This window comes from Salmo salar, chromosome 16, assembly GCF_965601325.2.
Source record: "Salmo salar chromosome 16, fSalSal1, whole genome shotgun sequence".
Taxonomy (NCBI): domain Eukaryota; kingdom Metazoa; phylum Chordata; class Actinopteri; order Salmoniformes; family Salmonidae; genus Salmo; species Salmo salar.
This window is the reverse complement of record NC_138306.1, coordinates 75,476,708-75,498,556: the sequence shown is the minus strand read 5'-3', so window position 1 is coordinate 75,498,556 and position 21,849 is coordinate 75,476,708.

Here is a 21,849-nt window from a genome sequence, read left to right as displayed (position 1 = left end):
CTAAAGTATGCTGCAGATGTAGGATCTTAATTTGATCACCCAGAAGATTCCACAAATGACGATGGCGACATCGACTTGGCAAACCAGAGCCTTACATTTGTTGCTGAAAATGTTCCTGCACAGCAAGAAATGTAAACTTGTAGTGTATTGAAGGTTTAAAAAGGCTTCTAAAGTTGGTAATTTCCACTTTAAAATGTCAGACTTGATTTTCCCTAACAAAAATGTATTAACCCCTACAAAAAATGACCATTAATTATCACATTATAATTCACATTTCCTGTTTGTGCAGGATTATTTTCCAGATGTAGCAAACTGGTTCAAATTAAGATCCTACATTTGTACATGAAACGTGCGCTAACTGTGTGCAAGTGTGAGTTTTACAGTGAATGTATCACGAAGCTCGATGCAGGAAAAGTCACAGCAACAAAAGAGTGATCAAATTAATATCCTACATCTGTAGTGCTCCACCAGGTGACATCACAGTCCTACTATGATGGCTACAAACAAACGGAGACTGTTACTGAACGGGGCTGACGGCTGGACTAAACCATCCATAACCCTGTCCTGATGTGTTGGAAATGGATGACCTAGCTGCACTACACCGCGCACACGGAGAAGGAGGCTAGTCCATCATCGGCATCCCCTTGTGAAACACTCCCCCGTCTTCCCCCACCACCTCTACCTACCAGGGATGTTCCCGTTAAATATGTGCAACTTCCCATTTAAATTAAAGGCCCTGAACCATGAAAGGCACCACAGGTATCGCTGCTCTGTGCTGTACTAGTTCCTGTAGTGGAGGTTGGTGGGTCTGATACAGAAGTGGCCTGCCTGTGTGTCGTAACGCTCCAACAGCAGAGAAATACAGCAAGCCGCTCTCTCAGCTGTAACATATTAAAAAACAGAGAAAATAAATGACCCAGCCCCTGATGAGTTATGAGTTATGGGTCTATGCTGTACGTAGAAGTGGTGTGTGTGTGTGTGTGTGTGTGTGTGTGTGTGGGTGTGTGTGTGTGTGTGTGTGTGTGTGTGTGTGTGTGTGTGTGTGTGTGTGTGTGTGTGTGTGTGTGTGTGTGTGTGGGTGTGTGCGGGCGCGTGCATGTTCGTGCGTGTGTGAGAATGGGGTGAACCTTGCATTTTTGCTACCAGAAGCTAATTATACAAATACTCAACTAAGCGGCCAGGTCCGTTCAGGCTCGCCTCACTCTATCTTCCCCTGGGACAGAGTGTTCAGGAGTCACACAGCCATCACATAACAGAGATGACTATACAGTATACAACTTGAGAGCATTTTCCCTTCTGCTCAACAGAGACTGTCAGTGGAATTGTATGAAGTGATTTCTGACGGCGGCCTATTGAACAATATCAGACGTCTAGACAACGTGTAAATACCGACCAAAATACAAAACAAGTAAGCCATGTCAGAGTATATCACCTTATTCAAATGGACGTCTGAACACAGCCATTCAATATTCCAGTTTTATACACCATTGACAAATTAACAAACCACAGGAGGCTGGTGGCACCTTAATTGGGGAGAACGGGCCCGTGGTAATGGCTGGGGGTGGAATGGTGTCAAATACATCAAACATGGTTCAAACATGGTTTCCATGTGTTTGATGCCTTTCCATTCACTCCATTCCAGCCATTATTATGAGCCGTCCTCCCCTCAGCAGCCCCCACTGGAAGAAACAACACATCACTTTTTGTCGATCAAAATAAACGTTAATGACGATTCTTAAATCCAATGCCATGTAGAAATGACTATACGCCAGGTGCAAACAAACAATTTCTAATGCCTTTGTTATTAAGTTGCAGAGGTAAACACACAAGAGAAGAAAATCTATAGCAGAGTAATGAGCTGAGGCGGCTTGCTACTGAGTAAATATTGGTGCGGTTAATAAATCCAATCCAATGTCGAATTCAATTAAAGGGGATCTTACCTCTATGGAAGCTTCAGTCAGTACTATCACTAGGGCTGCTAATTCGCCAGGGTCCTCATAATACGATAATTAGGTGCCGATACGATATGTTTTGCGATTTTCACGATTCTATGTATTGCGTTTCGTTTCTGCGATTTTATTGCGATTTGATGTTCCAAACATATTGCTCACCATATGTCTGCTGCAAAGAAACAAGAGAGAGACAGCAGACAACAATAGAAAATGTGTTTTGATCAGTCATGGAAATAAAAGTGCTGAAAACAAATTGGCTCACTATTTAAAAAGAAGATGGAGGACAGGCAATGAAGGAAAAATAGTGGAGTTATAGTGCAGGTACAGTCGACTAGTACAAAAATAATATTCTAATATGTATCTGTATCGATCAAAAAATATAATCCTAAACTACCAAAACAAACTGCAAATGCATCCAACAAGGTTGATGTAGTGTAGGCATTGTGTACTAGGAATATGAGACCAAATACTAAACTTTTGACTACTTTATACACTATAAGTGAATTTCTCCAAATACTTTCTTCAAGATACATAAAGTGATTTCATTTCTAAACGGTAAAACTGAAACAGAGAATGCCAAGAGCTTGCACAGCTCTCATCAAAGCAAAGGGTGGCCAATTTGAAGAATCTAAAATCAAAAATATATTTTGATATGTTTAACACTTTTTTGCTTACTACATCATTCTATGTGTGTTATTTCATAGTTTTGATGTTTTCAGTATTATTCTACAATGTAGAAAATAGTACAAATAAAGATAAACTCTTGAATGATTAGGAGTGTCCAAACATTTGACTTGTACTGTATGTATAAAAATACCCTAAAATTAAAGGTGACATTCTATTCTTTCATCTCATCTGAAACATTTGATCTCAAATCCAAAATGATGGAGAACAGAGACAAACAGTTTTTTTTATCTTGAGTTTCCAAATATGCAGGGAAAGGAACCATAGACTTAGATAGACAACTTTAGTGCCCAAATGCTAGTTTTAACATGGGCAGCACCATTGAGGACATTCACAGTTTTGAAGTAGTCAACTGAGTGGGACTTCCTATGGGTTAAGGAAGGATCGCATAATTGGATATGGAGAATCATATGAAAGATAGCTTGTTGGATATGGAGAATCATATGAAAGATAGCTTGTTGGATATGGAGAATCATATGAAAGATAGCTTGTTGGATATGGAGAATCATATGAAAGAGAGCTTGTTGGATATGGAGAATCATGTGAAAGATAGCTTGTTGGATATGGAGAATCATGTGAAAGATATCTTGTTGGATATGGAGATTCATATGAAAGATATGGAGAATCATATGAAAGATAGCTTGTTGGATATGGAGAATCATATGAAAGAAAGCTTGTTGGAGAAGTAGGACACTTAAATGAGCTGTTCTTCTGCTTCTGATGGCCAGAGAGCTGTTTTGATGTAGTAGTAGACACTGTAACATAGTCTACGTCCCAAATGCCAGTCTATTCCCTGCATAATGCACTGAGACGACTTCCACGGGGGCGGAGCTTGTGAGAAATAATGAATTTGCTGATTTGCATATTGTCACCGGGCGGTTGCTGTGTTTACTCCAAGGTGTTTGCGTAGCTGGCTCTCCCAAAGGAGTCTGTGTTCACTGTAACTTCTGGAGTTAACAGTGATATGCAAATAACCTCTGCACATAATCAACTTTGATTTAGAACAACCCGTGACTGTACGTTGATGACTCTAGTTTTAAGTCAATATCGCTACAAATTATAATGTGGAGAAAATGGATTGGACTGTTAAGTGGAAGTGTGGTTTGTTATATTGTATCAAACAGTACAAAATAGCCCATTCTGTCTGTTGTAACAGTAAGCTACAGTACCTCCTAATGTGTAACGGGACTATTTCTAAGTTGCCTTTTTCCTTGATTCTCCCTTTTCATTTTGAAGGGAACATTTGAAGGTTGGAATATACTGGGATTAAACAATACAATTAGCAGAAATCCTGCCTTGTCTTGCCTGGCAGCACATCCCCAAACTGGACTGCTTCTTTGTTGGCTAGATCACTAGCTACTCTCAGTTCCTTCCAGAACTTTCTACCCCATCCTCAGCAGTCTTCATACAACTGATGCTGCGAACCACATCTTTGTGTCTCTCTGCTGATAATGAAATAACGATGACTTCTTTAAAATGTAATGCTCGATGTAATCAATGTTCAGTGGGATTTCATCTCTGGTACATTCCTCGACACTTTGTTGCCATTCAGGATGTGTCGGTATGGGGTACAGAGATGAGTGACAGATGCAGAAATAGCTGCAGCGTCGGGGTATTGTGTATCTTCTTGACTGTAAATTAATACTGAGAAAGGCTAATTCAATTTCCTCTCAATAGACTGCCTATACCGTACACTCAGCTGGGAAGCTCTTTCTGTGGTATCCTACCCACAATGCACCAGCGGCGTGCACCCTCCTCATGCCTGTCATCTCATTTGCATATTGTGTAAAGCATTTTTCTTTTTACACAAGGCTCATAATGTTGATTCAATATGTTATCTATTATCACGTAACATTCAATAGCATCCAACAGCTGAATGCTGCTGGTGTGGTATTCTGGGTCGTAACATCATGTCCTACCAGTTTATGTTGAGGGTGATTTAGTTTGGTTTTGGGGTGAAAACAGGCTAAATACGGTGATATGGTGATAATATTGATTCATGTAAATACTGACACTGGGACCAAGATCCTGATTTAGGAACTTGTGGCCTCGATCTGTGCCTCTCTCTTTTTGTCTGTCTCTGCCCTCCACCTCACTATTTTCTCTCCTTCTTTTCCATCTATCTCTCTCCCTCCCTACCTTTCCCACAGTGTTCAGCTCTTGTAGCAGTGGTCAGTGTCTGCTTAGCAGTCACAAAGCCTTACTGTAATCAAAGAACTGACAAAAGACTGCTTTCATTTTCTGTCAGCTTTTTGTGTATGTTCCGTTTCTCTCGCATGTCTGGAAGTCGGGGCGCCCTGTGCAGTAATTTGCATTGAATAAGATGCTGGTGATCAAAGTCCTTGGAGACTTTTTGATTAGAATAGCCAGCCCTCCCTCTGTTATGCCCTTTCAATATCTTCTTACAAAAAAGGAGACCAAAAATGCCTCTCCCGCATTCCTCTTGTAGATATTCCCAGATTCCCACTTCTGCACCTCTGCGTGGGAAGTCGTTCTCCAGGTTTTTTGGGAAAACCTGTCTTTATGAAGGAGAGGAGAGGACATGCTGTTAGGGTGAGGAGAAAGACCTACTGTACTGCCTCCTGTATTATGAGGATATTATGAATGGTGACTTGAGGTTTGAAAGTTTAATGGCTGAGGTTTGATAGTCATTCTCCCAGTCCCATCTCTCAGCTAGAGTTGATCACACTGGCCTCTGGCGTAGGCCTACCCTTCAACATCTTCCATTTAAAAATAGGAATGCGCCTCCACCCTAAAGTGGTAAATCTCTCTCTTCCTCCCCAAGTTTTCTGTCATCTTTGTTAAATCCTGAGTAGACAAATGTCACTCCTCTCAGTGTGTCTGTGAGTGGTGGTGGTGGTGGTAGTGGTGGTGGTGGTGGTGGTAGCGGTGGTGGTGGTGGTGGTGGTTCTGAGGCTGGGGGCTTTGGCTCAGCAGTAGCTCTCAGACCGGGCTGTGTGGTGGGAATACCTGTGGGGCCGCGCTCCACGGCTGCACATTTAATTCGAGGAATTCTCCAGTGATGAGGCCAGCCAACGGCGCTCCATCAATCCATCCCTCTGTCCCTGGGATCCCCGGCTATTTCCCCCCTCCATCCCCTCTCCTCGCTCAACCATCTCTCATCCCATCCCCTCTGCCCGGCCGTCCGTCCGGGTTCAAAATCCATTGTCGGAATTATGGCGAGCGGTTCAATAATTCCGATTACAGCTCATGTTTATTAATGCTCTACATCTGTGCAAACAACATGTCAAGCCCAGAGTTTATTGTAATTGCCTGAGCAAACAAAACCTGAAAGAAGCAATTTCCACTGACAGTGTGCTATGACAAGTAATGAGACCATTGGCATTCCCCACCAATAGCGCTTCCCGCTTCTTTTTCATGGCGTCCATATTGTGTGTGATAGATACAGTATGTTTATAAGGAATGAAGGTGCTGGATAATGCGATGCCGCCACTAGAGGGAGGTTAGTGATTAAAGATAATCATCGTTTTCCTTCCCTGCGAGATCTTATTCGTTTCCCTTATCATCACTTATTCGTGAGACTATTGGTCGCTCCTCCACCCTCGTTGTCCCTGTATGGTCGACTGGTATAATATATTACGGCGACTATTAATTTGTGTGTTGTTGAATGAAATGATTTCCTGGAATTCACATGTACTGCCTGCCTCTCAGCCTGTTGTGACAATAGTGATTGTGTAATACCATACCGATAGGTCAAATAGATGTTTTTAAACAGAGAGTGTTATTTAATTGAAAATGATGGTGGATATCAGAGACGGATTTTCTGTCTCAGAGTAGCATGTATCAGTGAGCTCCTGAATTAGTCATTATTGCGTAATTGAATTTGGGTGCTAAATATTTAATTGAATAACAGCTAGGGAGGTTTTATTGAATTCAACCTCCATTTGTAGTGAGGCGGACCTCTTAACAGTTTAGCAAAGTGCCTGGGTGGAAACGTACTTCTCTGCTCTACTACAGCGTGTCATTTGAAATGTGATCAGAGCCTCTGATTCTCTCTTTTTAATCCCAGATGACCACTGGAAAGCAGGGACTGGATCTGACGTTGAAAACTCTAGTGTATTATTGCAGAGGAAGACATGCAGAGGAATGCAGAGGCTTCATTTATTATAGTGCTACTGGTTTAAAGTGTTTGCTACTCGCTATCTGCCCATTGAAGAGCTGGGTTTGGGTGGTAGATGGGTTTGGGGGGTAGATGGGTTTGGGTGGTAGCTGGGTTTGGGTGGTAGATGGATTTGGGTGGTAGCTGGTCTAGGTGGTAGCTGGGTTTGGGTGGTAGCTGGGTTTGGGTGGTAGATGGGTTTGGGTGGTAGATGGGTTTGGGTGGTAGATGGGTTTGGGTGGTAGCTGGGTTTGGGTGGTAGATGGGTTTGGGTGGTAGCTGGGTTTGGGTGGTGGATGGGTTTGGGTGGTGGATGGGTTTGGGTGGTGGATGGGTTTGGGTGGTAGATGGGTTTGGGTGGTAGATGGGTTTGGGTGGCAGATGGGTCTGGGTGGTAGCTGGGTCTGGGTGGTAGCTGGGTCTGGGTGGTAGATAGGGTTGGGTGGTAGATGGGTCTGGGTGGTAGCTGGGTCTGGGTGGTGGATGGGTCTGGGTGGTAGCTGGGTTTGGGTGGTGGATGGGTCTGGGTGGTAGCTGGGTTTGGGTGGTGGATGGGTCTGGGTGGTAGCTGGGTCTGGGTGGTAGCTGGGTCTGGGTGGTAGCTGGGTCTGGGTGGTAGATGGGTCTGGGTGGTAGATGGGTTTGGGTGGCAGATGGGTCTGGGTGGATTTGTGTAGGTTAGAGGCTAGAGAATTAGATTCATATGTAAGTGATTAGACATCTGCGGCTCTGTTGTAGGGCTGGTTGGCCTCTCTTAACTGTTTCCAGAAACATGATGTAGCCTATGTCTTCATATCTAAGCATGCTGTTGAGCAACAGAGCCAGAGAGCTACCAGTGTAGTGGGTAGATAATTTAAATAATTATCCACAATATCCTAAAATACTTGTGGATCTAAGACAGCTGATAGGGTGATACCGAAAGCACAAAATCATCCAAATTTGGCATTTCAAGGTCAGTTATAAACATACATTTTTCACTTAAAACCGGTGAGGCCAGGTTGCGTCCAGAAGGTAACTCTGGTGTGTGTTTATGGGGGCTGGGGGAGTGCTGAGCCGGGGGCCCGTTGATAAAGTGTTTAGGTTGCATCTCTGTGTGATGGCTCTGTGGGATTACAGTTCCGCTTATGATTGATAGATTTATTTGTCACCCGTGTCTCAACGCGAGCCGCTTACACACAGCCCCACACCAGACACGCCATTAATCAGAGTAAATAAGTCTCTTCTTATACACATATCAGGACGACGTAAGTAGAGACATTTGACACGAGTACAGCAGCAAAGCGTATTTACTGCAAATACGAGTGTGCCCGGGCTGATCAGAAAACAGGTGTTTGGCAATGAGCTGACTAGCTGACTCCATCTCCTTTAAACAACTGTAAATGTTGCTGACGCCAACCCTGAGGAAATTGCTATTTCTTCTTTTAGGATTGTGTTGTTCTGGACAGATGTTTGATTAATGGGGATGTGGGACGTCACATTGCATATACCCCTCCTATATATTAGCCTTTAGTTGGGTCATTTTGATTAGAAATAAATAAAGGTTCATGTTCGATACATTTCTGGTAATATTTACACATGCTTAAATGTAGTGGTCACATAGGCGTACTGTTGCTGAACTCATTTAATCTTCCTTTGTTGTTGTCCCCACACTCATCACTAACACACAATCTGATTGGACGCCTTATCCGAGTATCACCTCACCTGAGGTGTCGCATTATCTTTGCATAAATGCACACCTTGTCATTATTTATTGCTTAATTAGTGTGCTGCTTAATTAAATCGACATTAATCAAAGAGTCAGAGGCGGTGCTTAGGGATCACTTTACACATGTTAAATATACTGTACTTCATAATCCTGGGAATCATAAATCACCTTCCTCACTGGAATGAACTGATTATATTTGGTCAGTAATTGGTCACTAATAAAGTTCTGGAATACTTGAGCACAGATTCCATGGAAGCCATGTGATTAACGATGGTTCTCCACAATAAGGACAACATTCTGAGAGAGGGGATCTCTCCAGCCATTCCGGTGGTGGAATTATGACTGTTGGCTTTAAATATCATCTGGTTATTCTGCAGATTAGATAGAGTTTATTTCGAGTTCAATCTGTCTAACACCCCTTCCTTCTCAGGCACCAAGAGGCCTATTTCCAGATTTCAGCCCCTGTGTTTGAAATAGATTGGGCCTGTAGAAATAATATCTCCCATTTCTAATTTGTCTCATGGATTGCATTTCATCATCGGCCACCACAGAAGAAAAAAAATCATTTGATCTGTGAAAAGAATCTGGGAGTTGAAAATTGTATTTCTTCATCCCTCTCTCTGTCGGGGGGAGAAGTGTTTGGCCTCCTCTTTTGCTCTCCTCCGTAATGGAGGGAGTGTTCCCCTGTGGTGAGGGAGAGATGAGGGGAGGAGGAAGAGGGGGGAGACGGCAGCAGCGGTAGTAGGCGGGGGAGGCTGGTTGACTCGGTGTAATTAAAGCAGTATTAATGGGAGGACTGCGGTGGCGTGAAGGGGAAGGTCAGTCCCTGTGGAGACCAGCCTCTCCTCGACACGCGCTCACTACACACCGTCCCCACGCCACACCCCCGTCCCGCGAGACGAGGGCGAGCGCGCACCATTAAGAGGATTTCACCCCCCGTCCCGCCTCGTCCCCCTGGGGTAGGAAGGGTGCTGGGAGGAGAGGGTAGTGGGGTGGTGGGAGCCCCGATTAGCTAGCTGGCACCACGAGCCATACCTGAAACCCAGCCATGCAAATGAGCGGAGAACCAAGGCTTTAAAGCAGAGGGAAGCACCTGTCACTCAGGCTTGGCTGTCTCTTGATGTAGCCTCCATTGTAATGCTAGGTGTGCTGGTTGTACAGTCTTAGATAGGAGAGCAAGGTTGATTCATCCCTGTAGGATTGGTAAAGGTGCATCCGCTAACATTTCAAAGTGACTCAAATAGGGGGCTTGAACACTGCTGTCAGCTCTTTCTGTACCCCGTCATATAGGCTTTTTTTGTGTGGAGATTTTACTGTCTGGCTTTGTGAATGTATAGTAATGCTGCTTTCATGTTTAAGCCTCCTGGGTTTGAAATGCTCGGGGGCCATGTTTGAGGACCTATAGTGTTTTAAGGCCTGCACTTACTGAGATACAGGTTATGTCATGTATGGAACATTACTGTTATTATTATATAAGGTCAGGGTTAGGTCTGACCAACGCTTGGACCTGTCCAAATGTTTTCATATAAATGTGGGTTTATATTGAATATTAAATCAAAATGTTTTTAGGCCATTGATGTCATAACATTATGTTGCAACCTTTTGTGAACATCCTGAACCCAATGATCAACAAACTTCCATTTAACCTTACCGCTTTGCTGAGGAGAAGGGTCAGGTCTCAAAGAACAATTTCTGCCACAAAGGTCTCCTGTCAAGGGAGGCAGAACAATCAGGGTCATGAATGAATGCTTCTCAGCTAGAAAGTGTTTATTCCATGATGGTAGGACTCTTGGCTCCATGGTGTTGGCCTTCAAACCTTTACCATGACCCGCTGTCTTCCACCTCCATCATGTCAACAAGATCACTCTGACTCTTAATCATTAAGAGTTAAAAAATGTATCTGAATAGTACGATGGTGATGTGGTCAAATATGATCAGAATAATACTGTCGGTGTCCTGCTAGCCTTTATCATGGACCATCACTTCTAATTCTTGAGGCTTCCCTCCTCCTCCTCCTCCTCTTCCTCCTACTCCTTCTCTACCTCTTCCTCCTCCTCCTCCACCACCTCCTCCTCCTCTTCCTCCTACTCCTCCTCTACCTCTTCCTCCTCCTCCTCCTCTTCCTCCTACTCCTCCTCTACCTCTTCCTCCTCCTCCTCCACCACCTCCTCCTCCTCCTCTTCCTCCTACTCCTCCTCTACCTCTTCCTCCTCCTCCACCACCTCCTCCTCCTCCTCTTCTTCCTCCTACTCCTCCTCTACCTCTTCCTCCTCTTCCTCCTACTCTTCCTTCTCCTCCTCTTCCTTGTCCTCCTCCTCCACCTCCTCCTCCTCCTCCTCCTCCTCCTCCTCCACCTACTCCTCATTTCCTTCTTCTCCTCCTCCTCCTCCTCTACCTCCTCCTCCTCCTCTTCTTCTTCCTTCTCCTCCTCCTCATCTTCTTCCTCCTCCTCATCTTCCTCCTCATCATCTTCTTCCTCTTCCTCCTCCTCTTCTTCTCTTCCTCCTCCTTTATGCCAACAAGAACACAGTCTTTTGTAAAGAGGATATCAGATCTGAAGAGTAAGACAGGTGGTGTGTCTGGTTACAGTGACACCTTTTACAGAGTACTAGTTTTAATTCCACAACGGCAACAAGGGACAGACTTGAACAAATGACATCTCATCTTCCATTTCCCACATTTGTCATCTGTTAACGCACTTGACCTCCTAATCAGACTGCCATAGCAACAACAAGACGACAAGACGGCGGACAAGTTGTGTCGTGTTATCAATTTATCTGACATGACAATGTAATAAACAGCAATAAATGAACTTGTAGTTTGCAAGGCAGCGTGGCAAATTGAAGCGCTGGGTCTGAAATGCACCTGGTGCACAAGAAACAATGAAGATGATGGAAAATCTAATATGGGGAAAGACAAGTATTTACATTGTCGCTTTCCCTTTCCGTAGTCGGTTAGCGTCTATTTGTTTTAAAATATATTTTAAAATATATTTTCCTTCTTTATTATTTTCTCCTAACCCTACCACCCCTCCCCTAATTGGAGTAAACTAATTGACAACAACGCAATACATGCTTCTACTTCCAGTTTATACATACTATATATACATTTTATGGACAGCACATTTTACATGAGTTATCTTTTGTTTTTAGTCCCTGCCTTCAGCTACAGTACCCTCAACCCCTCCCATCTATCTCTGAAGAACATCCAGTTATGATTTGCTAAGAGTATTATTATATTATTGATCGATTGACTATGACTTTTCAAATCATCCAGCAGTGCTATTTGCAAAGTTAACTCCAAGTAAATTGTTGGTGTTGCAATTCTTTTATACATAATACATTTTTATAATTTTTTTAATACATTTTATACATTTATACATTGTGTTGCAATTTTTTTATACATTCCTGAACCTGCGATGATAAACAAGCTACATACAGTATGGGAAGTACCAAAACAAATGATCTAATTATTCTGTCTTTTCGCAGCAAAATCTGCAGAGCTGGGATGGTTGTAGCCCCCATATATATATATAACATTCTACTGGTTGCAAGAATTTTGTATAATAATTTAAATGGAAAAACTCTACGTTTTGAATCCGGCTTTGTTTTGTTTATCAGTTCATAAACCATGTGCCATGGAATCGGTACATCGAAAATCCGTTGTTTGTAATTTTAGATAGAGCAGACTCCATATATTTGTGTTAACTGCATGTGTGACATAACTCCGCCAGTCCAATTTATGATATTATTTACAAACATTACACTGTTTTAATTAGTTTTTCTCCCAAAATAATGTTTTTTTATATCAATTAGTATATTTGAGTTTAACCATAATATTTGTTCTCATTTTTGTTCTGTCTTTTCTGTTGCATTAAACTGAAATTGCAACGAGTAACCAGCTTTCTGGAGAAAAATAGCAATATTTTGGAGATGATTTAATTTTAAAATAAACGAAGTGAGAGGTTGTAATCTGAATGAAGGGAAAAAGGCTTCTTGAACACGAGGTGAGCCATTCTTACTAATCTGCTAGAGAACCAGTTCGGATTTAAGTATAGTTTTTGTATGACTGAAGCCTTTAATGAGAAGTCCAATGCATTAATATTGAACAATGTCTGCCGTCCAAGTTCATATTCATTATATAAATAGGCCTTTTCATTTTGTCTGGCTTGTCATTCCAAGTAAAGTGGTGTCTATTTGTTAGCATATTGGGGACTTTTGTCGCTGTTACTGCATTAGCATACACACTGGTGGTGAACGGAGAATTAGCTCTATGCTAACACTAACACGCTAGCAGTGTTGACGTAGCCTCTGTTTTAGATAGATCCCATTGCGTGTAACCTGACCACAGAGGTCTGGTGTGTATTGGTTCAAGCTGTTGAGTCTACCTCATCGTTCATCAATCATCCATACATTCATTCATGAAGGCCTTGAGGCTATTCACCTGCATGTGAGACAGACAGACTAGTTGATAAGTTGTGATTCCTAATGCTTGTAGAGCCTCCGGGACATCGTAGCTAGGGACCTCTACACTTCCAAGTACCAGTTCAGATTGATGAACACTTTCAAGGATTTTTAGAACAGAATTCTCTGTGTTCTATTTTGTTCAGTTATATATGGAATGAGCAGCGCTTTGTAATGTCGTGAAATAGTAAGGTAAAATGTTCATCAAAGGACGCGTTGTCTCCCCAAAGGGTTCAGTCGATGTCAGATTGTTCAACGTGAAGCTCAAACGTCAGATTGCGGGTTCGTGGTAATTTGACAAACTGAATGCTGTGAATGGCAACAAAGAGGAAAAGAACTTAGCTGAAATGGAAGTATTGATTTCTGATGACCATTTCTGATTTGTGTCACTACTACGTTGAAAACAATGATAATCGTGAATAATAAAGCTGATGCGGATAGATATCCATAATGCTGTTTAATATCTGCTAACTCCCACTCACGTCTTCATGATATGTAACCTCTACTGATTACCTTTCCTCCCATCAACTTTCCCCTCCAAAACATGGGATTGAAGGCTTAACATGTGATCTGACGTTGAAAGTATCCCCTGCCATCTTTAGCTCTCCCAGTCTAATTGCACCACTGCTATTGCCTTTCCAGTTTCAGAGCCTGTGGCAATTACAGGAATACAATGAGGCTTGCGTTCTCTCGCAGGGCATAGGGAATGTATATACTAATTCACAAAGTGCTACAGCTGTCAGTGCATTTTCTGCTCTGTTACTTCAATAAATTGGAAGTCGGAGTAGGGAAAAAATTGGAATATGGCATTATGTGCTTCCTCCAATGGATGAGCCCTTCTCGCAAACACAATTTGAACAATTCCATTTTCTCCGATGAGGAAACGTGATGTTGTCATTTTAGAGAGAGACAAATATTCATGCCTCAGTTTCCTAATAATGAATTTCACCTTTCAGGAAACAATTATTGTGAATAGCATTGTATCTGAACCAAAAATAACATGTTTGATTATAACCAATATTTAGTAATAATGTTATAGATAGTTTGATTATGGTATGGCTATCAACCCTATTCTGATTTAAAATTTAGCTGGAACACATCCTTGCACTCCTAAATAGTGTAGTTTATTTTGGGTTGAGAGGGCTATCTCTCTCTGTCTCTGCACTCTGCTCTCTGTTGCACCATGTAGGACAGTGTTGGAGTCATTGTGTGGACCCGGTCGTCCTCCAGCTTGACCCTTAACTTCCGTGCTTAAAACATCTTCCTTATTGTTTAGTATCACTGATGGCTGGGTGCAGCTGGAGAGCCAGATTCTCTTCCTCATGATTAGCCTTTCCCCCTTCTGTCTCACAGATCCCTCTCTCCTAGCTGTCACTCACAGCCTCACAGTCTCCGTGCTCTGCTCTCCCTCGCCTCGCCTCTCCTCGCCTCTCCCTAGTCTCTCCAGCCGGCACCCGGAAGCTCCGTGGAGTATTCTAGAATCTGTCCAGAAGCTTCCAGAACCAGGGCTGTGGCGGCTTTAATGATGCCACTGCATAATGTGGGGTCTGGAGGGCACTGTGTGAGGGAGAGGGGAGAAGAGGGGAGGGGAGAGGAGAGAGACACTCAACGGCCAAGAGAGAGCAGGAAGACTGAGGCTGAGATGGAGACAGGAGGAGCAGTGTGGGTCTGAAGCAGTGTGGTGTTAACAGCAGCCTGTGCCATTAGGAGAGAGAGAGAGAGAGAGCGAGAGAGAGAGAGAGAGAGAGAGAGAGAGAGACAGGGAGGAGGAGAGAGAAAGAGAGAGAGGAGCACTTCCTTGTTAGGGATCATTTATTAACCGAGATCATCTTTTAGTTCGCCTTAGGGTAATGACTAATGTCAATGGCAAATTTCACAGTTGTCTAGAGAAATGAATTAAATTTGTTAAAAAAAAGGGCCTTTGGCTTGTTGTACACGTTCATTTATTGGAGTTGGTGAACTAGGAGAACTGTTAAGCAACCAAGAACGCTGGCTTAATTTCTCCCCCACATGAAACGCTGACCTTTTTCTCTCATTATTGTGGCAAAAAGGAGGAACATAAAAAAAAAAAAAAAAGACCTGATCTGCCGTGGAGCGGATAATGATATTAACACACAGTCATTGATGTAAATGAGACCTATAGCCATTGTTGTAACATTTAACCGTTATTGTAAACCACACAAACTGCCCTGCATCTCACTTTGCTGTAACCGATTTAATGCACACAATGGCTGTGTGTTTGTGTATGTGTGTGTGTGTGTATTTCACATCTTTCTGCGTGTGTGTGTGTGTGTGTGTGTGTGTGTGTGTGTGTGTATCTGCTAGGAACATATCAGAGATTAAGACTAGGGAGTGTTCTCTAATCCAGCCATTGAGATCTAGTGGTGTGTGGAGGGAGATTGGAGTGCAGACTATGCCCCCCTGCCGGCCACAACTCACGCCATCGCCACTGCTCCTGACGGGCCCACAAAACAGGCCGCGCCCCTCCCCAAAGAGCCTGTCAGGAGGCTATCCTCCCTGTTCTTCTCGCCGCTCCCCACCACCCCCCTCCCCCCGCCCCATACTGACAAGCCCAGGGGGTAGTTCAGGAAGAATAAACCCAAAACAAGGAGAGGTCTCTTTCTCTCTTTCTTTCCCCCGTCCTTTCTATACAGGACAGATGACACAATGCCTGGATTCAGACTGTATGTGGGAGACCTATGCACTGCTGTACTGGCCCATGTGCTTCGGGCTCACAGCGAGAGGTTAATTGGGATGGGGGTTAAGAAAATAAGGAACAAAAATCATTTCCACAATCACGGGAATTGAGGATGCTAGGGGGGAATCGTTTTGGGGGATTTTTTTTGTTGCTACAACAGCATAGTGAAATCATATGCAAGAGGCAACATTGGGTAGAGGAACTGAACGATGAATGCGCATGTGTCAAAGAACAATCATTTAGGTCGGAGTGAATTTCAAAAAGGAACCTTAAAAAAGATCAAACCAACATTTTGTTTCCCTCACTCTTCTGTATGTGTAAGTGAATCCCAGACTCTGCTGTTTAATGACCAGACAGTGACCATAGTCACTCTGTCAGCTTCATTCTCATCCTCAACTATCACATTTCTAGAAGTGAATGGAGCATTTAGCTGTTCATTCCGTCGGCTGAAGTGTTCGTCTACAGATGATTTAATTGCCCCGCAATTTTCTCCTGTCAGAATAGCAACATATACCTCTGATGAAAACGACTAGGAGATAAAAGTGGGAATTAATTAGCCACCTCGTTAAAGACCTGGAAGTGTCTGCCGTGCATGGCTGTGTGTGTGTGCATGTGTGCGTGTGTGTGCGTGTGTGTGCATGTGTGCAATGTACATGTGTTTGTGTGCGTGTGTGTGACTATGTGTGGCCAGCGTCCTAGCAAGGCCGTGAGCAACGAGAGAGAGGTTGACTGGGTGGATATATATACTCATCTGTCATCATCTGTTCACACCTTAAAGGGGCAATCCGCAGTTGAAACAATAGCGAAGTGTAACCCCGTCACTGTTTCGGTGAAAAGCTGAAGGATGGGAGAAATGTAAGCACTCTCAAATTCATAGACAGAGCTTTGAGTAGAACGACGGACTATCCACGATATCAACGTTACAATGTTAACCATGTTTTGAGGTTATACAGTGTTTGTATACATTTCCATTGTTTACAAACATTGGAGTAAAAAAGCTTATAGTTGGGGTTCGGATGGGGAACAACATTTGAACTAAGCTCATGAGGAATTAGTAAGTTATATTGTTGAAGAATCAACGGGTACATACAGTATCAATAATATATAAGTCCAGAAATGACGCAGCAACTGCAGATTGTGTAACGATCGTCTGAAAGAGGGGACCAAGATGCAGCGTGGTAAGTGGTCATAATTTATTATAAATGACGAAACACTTAAACAAAGAAACAAAAACGAAAGCCAACAGTTCTGTCAGGTGAAAAACACAAGACAGAAAACAACTACCCACAAACCCCCAAAGGAAAACAGGCTGCCTAAGTATGGCTCCCAATCAGCGACAACGATGTACAGCTGTCCCTGATTGAGAGCCATACCAGGCCAAAACAAAGAAATACAAAAACATAGAAAAAAGGACATAGAATTCCCACCCTAGTCACACCCTGGCCTAACCAAAATAGAGAACAAAAACCTCTCTATGGCCAAGGCGTGACAGTACCCCCCCCCCCAAAGGTACGGACTCCGGCCGTAAAACCTAAACCTCTAGGGAAGGGTCCGGGTGGGCATCTATCCACGGTGGTGGCTCAGGAGCGGGACACAGACCCCGCTCCACCACTGGCTCACCCCACTCAGGTGGCGCCTCAAGAGCGGGGTCCCTCGCCGCCGACCCCGGACTGGAGTCGCCGCCGGACAGGCAGGCGACTCTGGCTGCGCCGGACAGGCGGGTGGCTCTGGCAGCGCCGGACAGGCGGGCGGCTCTGGCAGCATCGGACAGGCGGGCGGCTCTGGCCGCGCCGGACAGGCGGGCGGCTCTGGACTGGCGGGCGGCTCTGGCGGCTCCGGACTGGCGGGCGGCTCTGGCGGTTCCGGACTGGCGGGCGGCTCTGGCGGCTCCGGACTGATGGGACTTGCAGTAGGCCTGGCTCTGGGCGCAGGCACAGGATTCACCAGGCTGGGGAGACATGCAGGAGGCCTGGCTCTAGGAGCTGGCACAGGACTCACCAGGCTGGGGAGACATGCAGGAGGCCTGGCTCTGGGAGCAGGCACAGGACGTACTGGGCTGGGCAGGTGCACTGGAGAGAGAGTGCGAGAGGCAGGCACCTGCTTACCGCAAAAAGCACGGGTAGTTGACTCAGGCCTCACCCCTGGTCCAGCCAAACTACCCGTGTGCCCCCCAAAAAAATGTTTTGGGGCTGCCTCTCATTCTTCCCGGGTAGGCTCCGATATCTGTCGATCACCTGGCTCCAAGTCCAGTCTCTCCTCCCAATCCACTCCTGATGAGACCAGGTGTCCATCTCCTCCCGAGCACGCTGCTTGACCCAGTTGTGGTGGGTAGTTCTGTAACAATCATCTGAAAGAGGGGACCAAGATGCACCGTGGTAAGTGGTCATAATTTATTATAAATGACGAAACACTTAACTTCTATGGGCTAGGTGGGCTTGCGTCCCACCGACTCAACAGCCAGTGTAATCCCGTGGCGCGATATTCAAATACCTCAAAAATGCTAAAACTTCAATTTTTCAAACATATGACTATTTTACACCATTTTAAAGACAAGACTCTCGTTAATCTAACCACACTGTCCGATTTCAAAAAGGCTTTACAACGAAAGCAAAACATTAGATTATGTCAGCAGAGTACCCAGCCAGAAATAATCAGACACCCATTTTTGAAGCTAGCATATAATGTCACATAAACCCCAACCACAGCTAAATGCAGCACTAACCTTTGATGATCTTCATCAGATGACAACCGTAGGACATTATGTTATACAATACATGCATGTTTTGTTCAATCAAGTTCATATTTATATCAAAAACCAGCTTTTTACATTAGCATGTGACTAGCATGTGACTAGCATTCCCACCGAACACTGCCGGTGAATTTACTAAATTACTCACGATAAACGTTCACAAAAAACATAACAATTATTTTAAGAATTATAGATACAGAACTCCTCTATGCACTCGATATGTCCGATTTTAAAATAGCTTTTCGGTGAAAGCACATTTTGCAATATTCTCAGTAAGGCATCACAGTGCTAGCTATTTAGACACCCAGCAAGTTTAGCACTCACCAAAGTCAGATTTACTATAAGAAAAATGTTATTACCTTTGCTGTTCTTCGTCAGAATGCAGTCCCAGGACTTCTATTTCAATAACAAATGTTGGTTTGGTCCCAAATAATCCATTGTTATATCCAAATAGCGGCGTTTTGTTCGTGCGTTCAAGACACTATCCGAAAGGGTAAATAAGGGTGACGAGCATGGCGCATTTCGTGACAAAAAAATTCTAAATATTCCATTACCGTACTTTGAAGCATGTCAACCGCTGTTTAAAATCAATTTTTAGGCCATTTTTCTCATAAAAAAGCGATAATATTCTGACCGGGAAAGCCTGTATACGTACAAAGAGAGAGAAAATAAATACATACTCTGACCAGCCACTATTCAAATGCGATAATGTGTTTCAGCCAGAGGCTGCCTCGATATCATTCAGCTTTTTCACGGGTTCTGAGAGCCTATGGGAGCCGTAGGAAGTGTCATGTTACGGCAAAGATCCTCAGTCTTCAATAAAAAGAGCCAAGATGAACAACAACTTGTCAGAGAGGGCGCTTCCTGTTTGGAATCTTCTCAGGTTTTTTCCTGCCATATGAGTTCTGTTATACTCACAGACACCATTCTATCCAAAGCCAATAATTACATGTATATTCTAGTTACTGGGCAGGAGTAGTAACCAGATTAAATCGGGTACGTTTTTTATCCGGCCGTGTCAATACTGCCCCCTAGCCCTAACAGGTTAAACAAAGAAACAAAAACGAAAGCCAACAGTTCTGTCAAGTGAAAAACACAAGACAGAAAACAACTACCCTGTCACGTCCTGACCAGTATAAGGGTTATTTGTTATTGTAGTTTGGTCAGGACAGGCTGCCTAAGTATGGCTCCCAATCAGCAACAACGATGTACAGCTGTCCCTGATTGAGAGCCATACCAGGCCAAAACAAAGAAATACAAAAACATAGAAAAAAGGACATAGAATTCCCACCCTAGTCACACCCTGGCCTAACCAAAATAGAGAACAAAAACCTCTCTATGGCCAGGGCGTGACAGATTGCCCATTTCATGATTGACAGTGATAGGTTTGATGGGGAAATAGACCATTCATGTAATGTTTTGGGGACAGAACTATTTTCGTTTTTTACTGTGAATATTGGATGGGAAGTGTATTTTCTACATCGGGACCCCAGAAGGATGTCGTAGTGTGATTACGTTGAATAAAGCTCTGTGGTTGTGATTACATATGAACTGTCTCATGAGTGGAGAGTAATTAGCCCAATAATCTGGATTCAAAGTCAGACGAGAGAAGAGCTGCAGTTCCAGTCTTCCCTGTGGTGGAGCAGCACACACTGTGTTAGATCCAGACATAGACCTACATACGCACAGTATCAGACACAGACAGACAGACAGACAGACAGACAGACAGACAGACAGACAGACAGACAGACAGACAGACAGACAGACAGACAGACAGACAGACAGACAGACAGACAGACAGACAGACAGACAGACAGACAGACAGACAGACATAGACCTACATACACACAGTATCAGACACAGACAGACAGACAGACAGACAGACAGACAGACAGACAGACAGACAGACAGACAGACAGACAGACAGACAGACAGACAGACAGACAGACAGACAGACAGACAGACAGACAGACAGACAGACAGACAGACAGACTTATCAGGCTACTGAACAGTGCAGCTGCCCTAACCTTAACCCACTCACACCCATACCCAGGAAATGAGCTTTAAAACAGGAACATTTTCTCTCAGCCTCAAGGCAAAGTGTGTAAAATAGCATGAGATTAGCTATAAAACTGCACATTTTTATCTTTGCCCCATGGCAAAATGTGTCAAATTGCAGGAAGTTGGCTGCTTTCCCAAAAATTTGGGCCCACCCAAATTTCTGCAGGTCCACCTACCAACAAATGTATAGTTTTGCCACTGCCTTGACCCAAACCTAACCCTAACCTTAACCCCTAAACCTAACTCTAATTCCTAACCCTAAACCTAACTCTAACTTTAACCCGAACGTTAACCCCAAACTGAACCCTTAAGCATTAAATGTTAACAAATTCAGGACATGTAAAAAGTCCTGACTTTTCATAAGAAAATCTTGCTTTGGACCTTCTGGGGACTTGTCAGGACATTCTGGGTAGGAAAACATGTACACACACACACACACACACACACACACACACACACACACACACACACACACACACACACACACACCACACACACACACACACACACACGTGTGCATCTTTGGTGTTTCATAGTCAATGTTTAAGCCAAAAACTAAGAAAGAGCTTGTGAGAACATGAGTAAATATTTGGAGTGTGTGTGAATATGTTGCACACATCTGCCTTTTTGTTGTTAAATATTCTATTTAAATGAAATGACCTTTCAGTGTGAGGACTATACGTCTGCTGAGCTCGACGGTGAGGGGGAATATGGTGACAAATAGCCATAAACAGGTAGAGAACATGCAAATGCTGTGGGGAGACAAATGTCCAACCTAGTGTTTAGTCAGGAGGTAAGGTCACCCTAACCCACCTCTATCTATCAGTCTTCTAATCAGCTAAAAACAGACCAATGCAGCTCCCGCTAGCCCCCGCTAGCCCCCACTAGCCCCCGCTAGCCCCCGCTAGCCCCCGCTAGCCCCCACTAGCCCCCACGGCATAGATAAGACCACTGAGAAGAGGGGAGAAACAAAAAGATAAAACAATGAAATGAACTGATAAAATATTCAACAAGTAAACATTCATATTACTGCAGTGATAGTGAAACTGGGTTTTTCTTTTCTTTCTTTGTGTGTGTGTGTGTATGTGTGTGTGTGCATGTGTGTGCATGTGTGCGTGAGAGAGAGAGAGAGAGAGAGAGAGAGAGAGAGTGCAAAACTGTCCGAATAAACAGGGCAAGCTAAGCAGGTTGAACCGTGTGTGTGTGTGTGTGTGTGTGTGTGTGTGTGTGTGTGTGTGTGTGTGTGTGTGTGTGTGTGTGTGTGTGTGTGTGTGTGTGTGTGTGTGTGTGTGTGTGTGTGTGTGTGTGTGCGTGGGTGCGTGTGTGTGTGTGTGAGACAGAGAGGATGGATATAAGGAAGAGAACAAAGCTAGATCTTAGATTGGTTGTATTGCCGTCAGTTTCTGACTGCTGTTCT